Source organism: Erinaceus europaeus, chromosome X, assembly GCF_950295315.1.
Source record: "Erinaceus europaeus chromosome X, mEriEur2.1, whole genome shotgun sequence".
Taxonomy (NCBI): Eukaryota; Metazoa; Chordata; class Mammalia; order Eulipotyphla; family Erinaceidae; genus Erinaceus; species Erinaceus europaeus.
The window spans coordinates 50,531,586-50,543,385 of NC_080185.1; the positions used below are offsets into that span (position 1 = coordinate 50,531,586).

Sequence of the window (11,800 nt, forward strand, 5' to 3'; positions counted from 1 at the left end):
GCAGATAACAAGCATCAGAAGCTTTAAAAGTCCTTGTTGTCTCCAGGAATTGTGCTGACTTTATAAACATCATTAATACATTGTTCAAAAAGACTTAGTGGCTTAGAAGAAAAAGCTGCAGAAAGACGAAAGCTTTGTGATTGTCAAATCTTTGTTAGATTTCTCATTCAATAAATGTAAGTGCATCCAATAAAAAATCTCAAAGAAAATGTAATTTTTGATATGTCAAATTTTTGTCTCATAAGAAATACATGAACATTCAAAATTCTGGAAAACATAATCAGTCTAAGTTTCCTTTACAAGCTTTTGTTCAAACATGAATTTTCATTTGTAGCTTTGTGGATATCAGTTGGGAGAGTGGCTTACTTATACTAGATTCACTCACTCATGAAAATACAAAGTTTACTGGCATCACAGGTTGAGGAGCCAATAGACAAGAAACCAATTCACACCACTCATGAACAGCAACACCTAGGATACAAATTACAAAAGACTTAAATTAGTTGAGTAGTTGAAAGGAACTGTTTCCCATGGCAGACATTCCATGCCCCTCCTCCCTTTGTGATCTCAGCAGTGGTTTGGCTGCAATAGTGGTTTCCAAACCAGCAGATAAGCACACTAGTCTTAGCTCTAGGGCCAGAGGAAGAGTGTAGTTGTGAAGACATGTCGAAGAGTGCAGAAGCAGCTACGGACTCTGATAGTAAGAGAAAAAGCTCACAGCGCCGGGGCCTGGTAAAAGGACCAGATTTTTCGTTATTTCCAGCCTCGGTCTTTCACAACTGCTGAGGTCGCTAAACACAAAGAAGAGGACGATCTCTGGGTATCTTACCTTGGACATGTGTACGATCTAACGCCACTGGCAAAGGAGTACAAAGGAGACATACTGCTGAAACCCACTGCAGAAGCAGCAGGGACGGATATCAGCCATTGGTTTGATGCGAAGACAAAAGACATCCGCAAGCACGTAGATCCACTAACCAATACTCTGAGATACCGCACCCCGTGGGGTCGCTTCATCCATATTCCACCCCAGTTGCCCCGTTCGGATTGGGCGACTGATTATGGTAAGCCTTGATGGCACGGGACTCAATATATGGTGGGGCGACTGATCTCTAAGACCCGGCACATCCGCCTCGTTAACTTGCTCACCGGACAAGACCACGTATTGGAGGTTGGCACCCTGGAAACCATGTGGGAAATCGCACACCGATTCCTCACTTATAATGCACATGCTGCCAGCTACACATGGAAATATGATGGGAGGATACTGAACATGGACCGTACTATGGAAGAAAATGGGATCTACAATGAGGAGGATGACTTTGAACTTCTCAAAATGGACGACCCCCTTTACTTGCCTGCAATAATGCTTCATCTCAATGATGATCTCACCGAGTTATAAGAAAGAAGATGGAGGCACATGCAGACTCAAGATGCATTTGGGGTTTCTGTGATCTCTATGAAAAACATTGGGCTGGGGGGGAGGGGGTTCTTTGGATTTAAGCCCTTATTCCACTCTGGGAACTGACATGTGATGCCAATACCTTTCAGAAACAATTAAAATTGCTAGGAGAATACTGTCCTGGATGTTTTAATTATTATTTAGGAATGATACAACAAGCAGACAAGTTATTCATATTTTATAGATATGTGGCATTTGACAGTCACACAGGACCCAGGCAGGACATTTTGATAGTAAGAGAAAAAGAATTCCTACACAGGGATGAAAAGTGGAAGGTAGTGATGGGAATAAGGTAGCCGCAGGAAGGTGGTATTTACGAAAACGGAGCAATAAGCTATGTCTTTTGCAAACTGGGTATCTCACTTCTGAGTAGTATTTGACAGCAAAATTCAAAGATAAAGAAGTAAGTAAATGGTTTCCAGATAATTCAAGCTAGATACCATGACATTTTCTTTATGTACCCTATTTAGTACAAATATCTCACACAATATATAACATTACTGTGAGTTGATAGATAAGGTGTCTGAAGCTTAGCAAGATTCAATAGCACAAACACATGTCAGGGTACAAGACTAGTCCGATTATGAAATCTATTATTTTCAGTGTAAGGGGAGCTATTAACATCTAATATCATTCTATGCTATGCTAACATTTGTAACTATTGTTTCTCAGACTAGATGTTTGGGATGTGGACTTGCCATAAGTACACCAAATGGTAGGGACTTACAAGCCTTCTACATCATCATCAATCGTTGTTTATACAGTTACTGTATTTCTAAGGGAAGTACCAGAGTTGTAGACTCATAGCGAGGAGTCAGAGAACTGTTACCTCAGCGAGAGCTAGCTATTGAGGTCACTTCCTGGTCCATTTAATAGCAAATTTATGTATAAATTTTTTATCTTTATTTATTTATTGGATAGAGACAGCCAGAAATAAAGAGGGGAGGTGAGAAGAGAGAGAGAGTATGTGTGTGTGTGTGATAGAGAAAGGGAGGGGGAGAGAGAGGGGAGAGAGAGGGAGAAGGAGAGAGAAAGAGAGAGAGAGACAGAGAGGGAGAGAGAGAGATGGAGAGGGAGAAAGAAAGAGACAGGAAGAGGGAGAGGGAGAGAGAGAGAGGGAGAGGAAGAGAGAGAGAGAGGTAGAGGGAGAAGAAGAGGGAGATGGAGAGAAAGAGAGACCTGCAGCCATGCTTCAACACTCACAATGTTTTCCTCATGCAGATGGGGACCGGGGGCTTGAACCTGGGTCCTTGCACATGGCAACATATGCTCTCAGCCAGGAACACCACCGCTGGCCCTGCAAATTTATCTTCTTCTGACTTAAGGTAGCATTTGCTCAATAGAGACACATGCATCAATGCACTGCTTCACCCTGTATGATATTCTGTTTGGGTGGGAGGTTTCTTGTTTTTAATATGGAGTCTGCAGGAATCAAACCTAGGACATCACGCATGCAAGGGGTGTTCTCTATTCCTGAAAAATCTTCCTTCCCTGGTCTTATGTTTTCTTGAAGCAAAGAAGTGGATGGACATTGACCGATTCCAGGAAAAAAACTAGAGAAAGGGAGGACCACAAGACTGGGACACTTGGGCCCGGAATTAAAAAAGAGACAAATAGAGGAGGTTCCCAGAATATGGCACACTGAGAAACTGCTAGTGGCTTGAGCTCTGGCCACATCTTCTGGAAACAGTAGAATTTTCTGCCTTTAGTAGGCCAGCCAATAAGGGGTCCTAATGGTGACACCAAGGAGGTGACTATAACTTAATTTGGGTTAAGAAATAGAGTAGAAAAAAAGGGAACAAAAAATCTTTTTCCTTTTAATTATTAAGCACACCAACTCCTCCCCCCATAACCAGTCCCTGGGGATCAGCTCCTAGCAGGCTTCCCTGCGGAGCTTCTGTCTTTGCCAAATTCCTGTCCCACCAGGGAGTATCATTCATTCTAAGTCTATACCCTTCTGAAACCTCTGGCCTTTTTTCTTTCTAAGTAGCCAACCCCCCACCTCACCCTGCATAGATAATTAAATAATTAAAAATAAATAAATAAATAAACTCTTTCCTTTCACCGCTCTTTTATGACTGTTCATTTTCTTATCTTTTTCGTTTTTCTCTCTCTCTTTCTTTTTTTTCTTTTTCTCATTCTTGTCATCCTTTCTTCCCTAATCCTACAGCTTCCAAAGTGACAGGCCCCATCCCCCACACCACAAAACAGTGTGCTTTTTTGAATTCACTGATACACATTTGGGAATTATTTGGGGGAAGAATTCTGACTCAGAGTAGACTCTCACTGCGAGTATCTCTGCTCAACTTCCCTTCCTCCTTTAGCTACCCCTAGAATATACAGTGGATAGTAGATTTACGTAACTGTCTATTTCAGCTATCCTTGTCTAGTCCTTAGGTTTTTTTTTTTTTTTTTCTCTTTCTTGACAATCAGTGGCCTCTGATCATGAGGTTTGAGGTCATCTGGGACAGGGTTTTTTTTACCCTGTTCTATTTTATTATTAATATTATATAAAGGCATATATCTTCCCCCCCTTTAGTTGATCAGAATTAACTCTTAGGGTATCTTTCATTGCTAGGGTAGAGGGCATCTTACCTATTGTGGGAGAAACTTACCTCCTTACTCCTACCTCCTCTACAGACTCTCCCCTCCCTCCTCCTCCTAGCTAATTAAAAAATTAAATTAAATGAAATGAAAATTAAAATAATAAAAAACCTTTCCTTTCACTGCTCTTTAATTACAGCTCTTTTACTTATCTTTTCCCTTTTCTCTCACTTGTCTCTTTTTTCTTTTTCTCTTTTTTTTATATCTTGTCATATACTTCTTCCTTCCTTCTTCTTTGCCTTCCTGAATTTGTGAATTATTTTGGGGAAGAAATCTGACTCAGAGTGGACTCTCTATGTGTGTATCTATGCTCTATTTCCCTTTCCCCTCTTGTTACCCCTAGAATATACAGTGGATAGTAGATTTGCATAACTGTCTATTTTTGCTATCCTTTCTTTCTTTTCTCTTTCTTCACTCGGATTTGGTTACTATTTATTCATGGACTGGAGAAATTGTTTGGCTAACTGGTAGTGATTAAACTGCTTCAATACTTGCTTCACTTGCTACTGTAATTCCTGAGGTTGGTGAGTGCAATTGTCATAAAGGTATTTAGTATAGTGTTGCTTGTACTCAAGGTACAACAGCTGAGGAACAGCAGAGCATAAAAAAAGAAACACATAAATCAAAAAAATAGGTAGATCAAAAACAAGTAAAACTGCTACTCCAATGAATGAAGACAAAAGCCCAGAAGAAACTACAAATCAGCCAGAAGTAACCATAGATAAGAAAAGTATGCAAGCAATAATAAATTTATTAATCACAGAAATGAAAACAACATTGGAGGAAAGGAATGGTAGTATTAGGGTGTTGTTAAAATTCGGAGGCTCCACCTGGCCGGGCTAGCTTCACGGGCGGGTAACAGAGACGACCAGAGACATACGGCTGGGCAGGGAAGCTGTATTTCTTTATTCACGAACAACGATCCATAAACTAAACCAAACTAATCACCAAACAGAACTCTGCTGTCTCTTTGCGGCGGCGCAAGCACTCTCTCTAACTCTGCAACTCTCTAACTCTGTCACTCTGGAACTCTGGCACCCTGGAACTCTGCAACTCTCCAACTGTGGAACTCTGGAACTCTGGCCCTCTCTCGGGGTTCCTAGGGGCTGGGCCAAGCAGGCCCGCGAAATTAGCAGGACTGATCCAATCCTCTTGGCGGGGCAGCGCTAGAACACCCAATGTAAAGCATACAACATTAGGGAAACAACAGTTGAGACCCCCAAGGAAAATACTGATTATCTTGAGGCAATTAGAGAACTGAAAGCTGAAATAGCTGTAATGAAGAAAGAAGCTGAGGCAAGGGAAAGCAGACTAACAGAAGCAGAAAACAGAATTAGTCAGACAGAGGATGAGTTAGAGAAAACGAAGAAAGAGGTGAAAGCTTAAAAAGAGATTGAGAGACACTGAAAACAACAACAGAGACATATGGGATGATCTCAAAGAAGTAACATTCGCATAATTGGCCTGCGAGAGGAAGAAAAAGAGGAAGGGGAAGCAAACATTCTAGAGGAAATAATACAAGAAAACTTCCCAGACCTGAATAACAGAAAGGACATCAAGATTCAAGAGGCCCAGAGAGTACCAAACAGAATCAACCCAGACCTGAACACACTGAGACACATCATAGTCACAATGAGAAGAAGTAAGGATAAAGAAAGGATCCTAAAGGCTGCAAGAGAGAAACAAAAAGTCACATACAAGGGAAAACCCATAAGATTATCTCAAACTTCTCCACTTCTCCACTCAAACTCTAAAAGCCAGAAGAGAATGGCAAGATATCTATCGAGCCCTGAATGAAAAAGGGTTTCAACTAAGGATAATATATCCTGCTAGACTTTCATTCAAACTAGATCGAGGGATCAAAACTTTCTTAGACAAACAACAGTTAAAGGAGGCAACCATCACCAAGCCAGTCCTGAAAGAGGTTCTAAATAACCTCTGTTAAACAGTAAATATAGTTCTTCTTGATTTGCCTTGCTGCTCTCACATGATGGCAAGGATCAAAGCTAGAACTTCACACTCGAAAGTCAGGAGTGCACTTTAATGCCAAGCCACCTCCATAAAGGTTTTTTTGTTTTGTCTTATTTGTTTTATTTACTTAAGTATGTCATCACTTCTTAAAGGAAATTTTGCTTTATAACATGAAACACTCTATTTTATCTACATATTAGAAATATTATTTTTCTGGTGTAAGATTTAACATCTCCTTTCAGTACTTAAAATGTATTTTCCAATTTTCCTCAAATTCCTGTCATCTCTAGGGATAAGTCTGATGTCAGTCTTGTCTTTATTCTTCTTAGAGTGTTTCATCCTTTAATAACTTTTAACATTTTCTCTTGGCCAATAAGTTTGAGTGATTTAAGATATGTCTGGGTATAATTCCTTTCATGTTTTTAATACTAGAGGTTCTCGGAGGTAGGTACATACTTTTCATCAAAACTGAAAATTTTATCTGCCATTATTTTTCAGACACTTCTTTGTCAACACCCTATTCTCCTCTCTTACAAATGGTATTAGTATCCCCTATAATTATTATGTTGGCTTTCAATATATCCATTGAAATCAATTAGCATTTTATTTTGTATTTTGAGTGCATATATAATGATGACAGTCATATCCTATTTTTTTTATCCTGTGGTCACTGTAATCATCTGCATTTTTATTGAAAGTACAGGTTAGCTGATATACAAACAGAAGTTCCTGTACGTTTCTCTTCATTAGTGACTTGGAAGACTGTCCTAGACTTTCATTTTGTGTCTATGAGGTTTTTTTGTTTGTTTGTTTGTTTATATTTCTTTCAGATGTGAGGTATGGCTTTTTTCTTTGTTTGTTTCATTGTGTTTTCCTTTCATCACTGGGGTTTCACCACTCCAAGCCAACTTTTTCAAATGAAGATACAAGTAGAGAGACAAAGAGAAATACAACACATTATTTCCCTCAGTGGGGTCCTGTCTAGAACCTCAGTCATGTCCATGATAAAACAAGTGTCCTATCTTATCTGTTCCATAAGTGTGTTTCTTATAGACAGGGAACACATAAATACAGTCCTTTTTACTCATCCAGCTATTCACATTTAATTATTGATGTATGTAGTTTACTTACTGCCATCCTATTTTTTATTTTTGTGTATATTACAGTTTCCCACATAGATTCTCTCCATTTCATAACTTTTCTTCTGAGTCTCTGATCTGTATTTTGTGTCTACTATGAGCTCTATAGTCAACTTCCTATCTCCAACAGAAATATTTTAAGCTAATCTTGTTTCATCATTATTTCATAGAACTACTTTGATATAATTATTTCCTTTAATATTCTACTGTTGTCTGATATTATTTTTGTTTGTTTCTGGTTCTTTCTTTATTTATTTTTACTTTTGATATCCCAATGAAGTCTGATATCTCTCATAGTGTTGTTTACTTTTTCCAAAATCTGTTTCTTTATCATTTTTAGTTTCAAGTAATTTGGTGTTTTTATCCTCTAATTCTGATATTCTTTCCTCTGTCTGACTAAGTCTACTTCTAAGATTTTACAACTGAGACTAAAATCCATTCAGGGCATGCCACACACCCTTAATTTCTATTTGGAATTTTGCCTGTAAACTTTCAATCTATTTGGTAAAGTCCCTTGAGTTCCTGTCTCTTCAGTTACTTGATTATGTGTTCAAAATTGAGAAATCTTAATATGTTTAAATGTCCTCATGATGAGTTTTCTAAATTATCTCTCTGCCAATTTATTCTGTTTTGCAACATTATATCTACACATTTTCTTTTTAACTTTTTTTTTTAAGGGGATTGATGGTTTACAGTCCCTATACATTTTCTGTAGAAGTCTCCATGGTTTTCTCCAGGATGTCAGAGGCTTTTCTCTGTGCATGTGGCTTATCTTCTGCTGTTGACCAGTAGGTGGTGGTATAAATGCAGAGAACTATGATCTATTCTGCAATCCCAGTTGTCTTCTAGTGAAGTTTTCTGTGGAAATTTGTTTTCTCTATGGTTGGTTGTATTAGGAGAGCATGGTTTGCTGTTGTCTATTCTATCACAGTCATACCTCCAGAACTATTTTTTATATATGCTGATAGATTTGACCAGCTATTTTTCTTAAAACTTTTATTAGTATTTTTTTCCATGTTACTGAAGGGTTAATAGTTTATAGTAAGGTTGTTGACACACGGGTACAATTTCTCATCTCCCCATGGTAGGTGTCTACAGAACATTCTCACTCCCAAATCAGGTCTTTTCCATCAACATACAACAAGAATTCATGGCTCTCTTCACCCTCTCCCATGCCCTCTATTTTCACCCCTTTACTTTTGTTCAGTACACCTAACCCAGTACAAGTTTCCCTTTGTGTTCTCTTTTTCTGCCTTTGTTTCTCAAGTTCCACATATAAGTGAGATCATCTGGTATCTATTTTTATTTTTGCTTATCTCGTTCAATGTAATGGCCTCCAATTCCATCCAAGATGAAGCAAAGGGGATAAACTCATAACTTTTAAAAGCGGAGTAGCATTCCATTGTGTATATATACCACAACTTTCTTAGTCACTCATCTGTTGTTGGATACCTGGGTTGCTTCAAAATTTTGACTATTATGAATTGTGCTGCTATAAACAAGAATTTTTTCTGATATTTTTCTTCTTTTGTAACCCATTGATATTTTTGCTGAGAATATTTGTCTTCTGCTTTTATATCCCTAAATGATAAAGAAATACCCATTCTTGTGATATCTTTGTCCACTGTTGACAGAAAGTCAATTTTGGCATCATAAAACAAATTAGAATGTGTTCCCATCTCTTCTGCTTTTATGAAGGGTTGGTGTTATTCTTAAAATGTCTAGTAAAACTTAGTGAAGGCATAAAGTTTATGAATCTTCTTCTTGTAGAGATTGATGTGATACCTTTTTCTGGGTTTGTTTAGATTTTCCATTTCTTCACGTGTAAGTTGTGGGAACTTTTGTCTGTGTAAGAAATTGTCTAGTTGGGAGTCCGGCTGCAGCACAGTGGGTTAAGCGCACATGGCACAAAGCACAAGGACCAGAGGAAGGATCCCAGTTCGAGTCCCCGGCCCCCCACCTGCCAAGGAGTTGCTTCACAAGCGGTGAAGCAGGCCTGCAGGTGTCTATCTTTCTCTCCCCTGTCTCTGTCTTCTCCTCCTCTCTCCATTTCTCTCTGTCCTATCCAACAATGACGACATCAGTAACAACAAAAATAACTACCACAGCAAGAAAAAAAACAAGGGCAACCAAAGATAAAATAAATAAATATATTTAAAAAAAGAAATAGTCTAGTTAATCTAAATTACCTAGTTTATTGTCATATGTATTCATATTCTCCAGCAAAACAGAAACAGCAAAATGTGTGTATGTGTGTATATGTGTCTGTTCTAATGTTATATGTTTGTATACACACATAAATTCATAAAGAACTGATTCCTCTTTATGAAAGATAAGACCTAAGGGTGTTACTGGTATAGTTTCAATTCAAGTCAAATTTCCTGAGAATCAGAAAAATCAGTGGTGCAACTTAGAGAGAGGGGGAGAAGGAGAGAATTCTTTCTAGTACCTTTACTTTCTACTCAAGTATTAAGCAAATTGAAAGTTCACCCACTGGGAACAGTAATCTTCTGTATTCAGTATGCCAATTCAAATGTTAATATCATCAATAAACCACTTACAGACACAACAGTATAATGTATAACTATTTCTGGGTATCCTGTCACTCAGTTTAATTGAAAAATGAAATTTACCATCATATTTGTAATAATTTATTCATAGTATTTCTTTATGTTTTAATTTTCTCTTTATTATTAATTTATTTTTCATTTTCTCTTTATTTGATAGGACAAGTAGAAATTACAAAGGGAGAATGAAGTAGAGAGTGAGAGAGACAGAGAAATATGCAGTGCCGGACTCATAAATCATGAAGTGTCCCTCTTGTAGGTGGGGAGCAGGGACTGAAGCCTGGGTCCTTCTGCACAGTAATATGCGAGTCTAAAAAGTTGTGAAACTAACCATCCCCCTTATTTATTTATTTATTTATTTATTTATTTATTATTTTAAGTAATTTTATTGGAGAATAACGGTTTACAGGACACTGGTTCATACAATTTCTTATCTATTTTTGTTTATTTATTTATTTTTAATTTCTTTATTGGGGGATTAATGGTTTACAGTTGACAGTAAAATGCAATAGCTTGTACATGTGGTAACATCTCCCAGTTTTCACATACAAATTCAGTGCCCACTACATCCTTCTCTGCCATCATGTTCCAGGATCTGAACTATATTCCTACATATTTTATTGTTTTTATTGCTATTATAAAAGAATTGATTTCTGGATTTCTTCTTCTTCTAACTTAGTACTTACATAGAGGAATGCCACTGACTTTTGTATGTTAATTTTGTAGCCTTTGTTGTGTCTGTAAGTGGTTTATTGATGAGATTAACATTTGACACCTTACTATATTGCCTGATAATTTCCAAGAGCTTCCTGATATATTCTTTAGGTCTTCCTATGTATACTATCATATCATCTGCAAATAGTGAGAGTCTTGACTTCTTTTTCAATATGTATCCCTTTAATTCCTTGCACTTGCTTGATTGCTATGGCAAGAACTTCCAACACTATGTTGAATAATAATGGTGATTGTGGACAGCCCTATCTAACCTAATTTGAGGGGGAATGCTTCATGTTTTTCACCATTAAGTTTGATGTTGGCTGTAGATTTACTATATAAAGTCGCTACCATCTTAAGGAATTTTCCATCTATTCTCATTTTTGTAGTGTTTTGGCCATGAATGGATGCTTGATTTTGTCAAAATCTTTCTCTGCATCAAATTGAGATAATCATGTAGCTTTTGGTTTTGCTTTTATTGATGTATTGGATCACATTAATTGATTTATGTATATTAAACAAGCCTTACGTTCATGGGATAAAACCCACTTGGTCATGATGAAATTGGCAAGAATTTTATTAAATATTTTAACATCTCTATTCATCAGAGATATTGGTCTGTAGTTTTCTTTCTTTTTTTTTTTTTCCTGTGTCCCTTTCTGCTTTTGGTATCAGGAGAACATTGGCTTCTTAGAAGCTGGAAGAGATTATTCCTGTGTTTTCAAACATTCCAACCCTGGCTCTCCACCTGCAGGGTAGTCATTTCACAAGTAGTGAAGCAGGTCTGCAGGTGTCTTTTTCTCCCCCTCTATGTCTTCCCCTCCTCTCTCCATTTCTCTCTGTCCTATCCAACAATGACATCAACAACAACAATAATAACTACAACAATAAAAAAACAACAAGGGCGACAAAAGGGAAAATAAATAAATAAATAAATAAAATTTTAGAAAAAGGAAAGTTGTTTATTTTATTACAGATTCTTTATATAATGAGTTCTCTCGAGATTTTTTTCCTGAATCTTTTGACTGACTATGATTTGTCTGGGTATGAATCTTTATTAGTTAGCTTTATGTGTGTTTCATTAAACTTCCTGGATGTGTAGATAAGTGTTTTCCCAACATCTGGGAAATTTAAGCCATTGTTATTAAATTTTTCTTTTTTGACTCTCTCACTAAAAGACTGCCATTGTTGTGTAGTACAGTACACATTTTTGTGAACATTGTTGTACTTGATTGTGTCCTGCAGGTCTCTATTCATTTTTTTCACATCCTTGTTGTCGTATTGTTCCCCATACTAGACAATTGCAATTGACCTGTCTTCATATGTTCTGATTATTTTTGGTC

At 37.3% G+C, this 11,800-nt stretch overlaps 1 pseudogene; it reads left to right on the forward strand.

The window, feature by feature from the left end:
- The first annotated feature begins 598 nt into the window (after positions 1-598).
- Positions 599-1,533, forward strand: LOC103125077 (cytochrome b5 domain-containing protein 1-like; annotated as a pseudogene).
- The last annotated feature ends 10,267 nt before the right edge of the window (positions 1,534-11,800 follow it).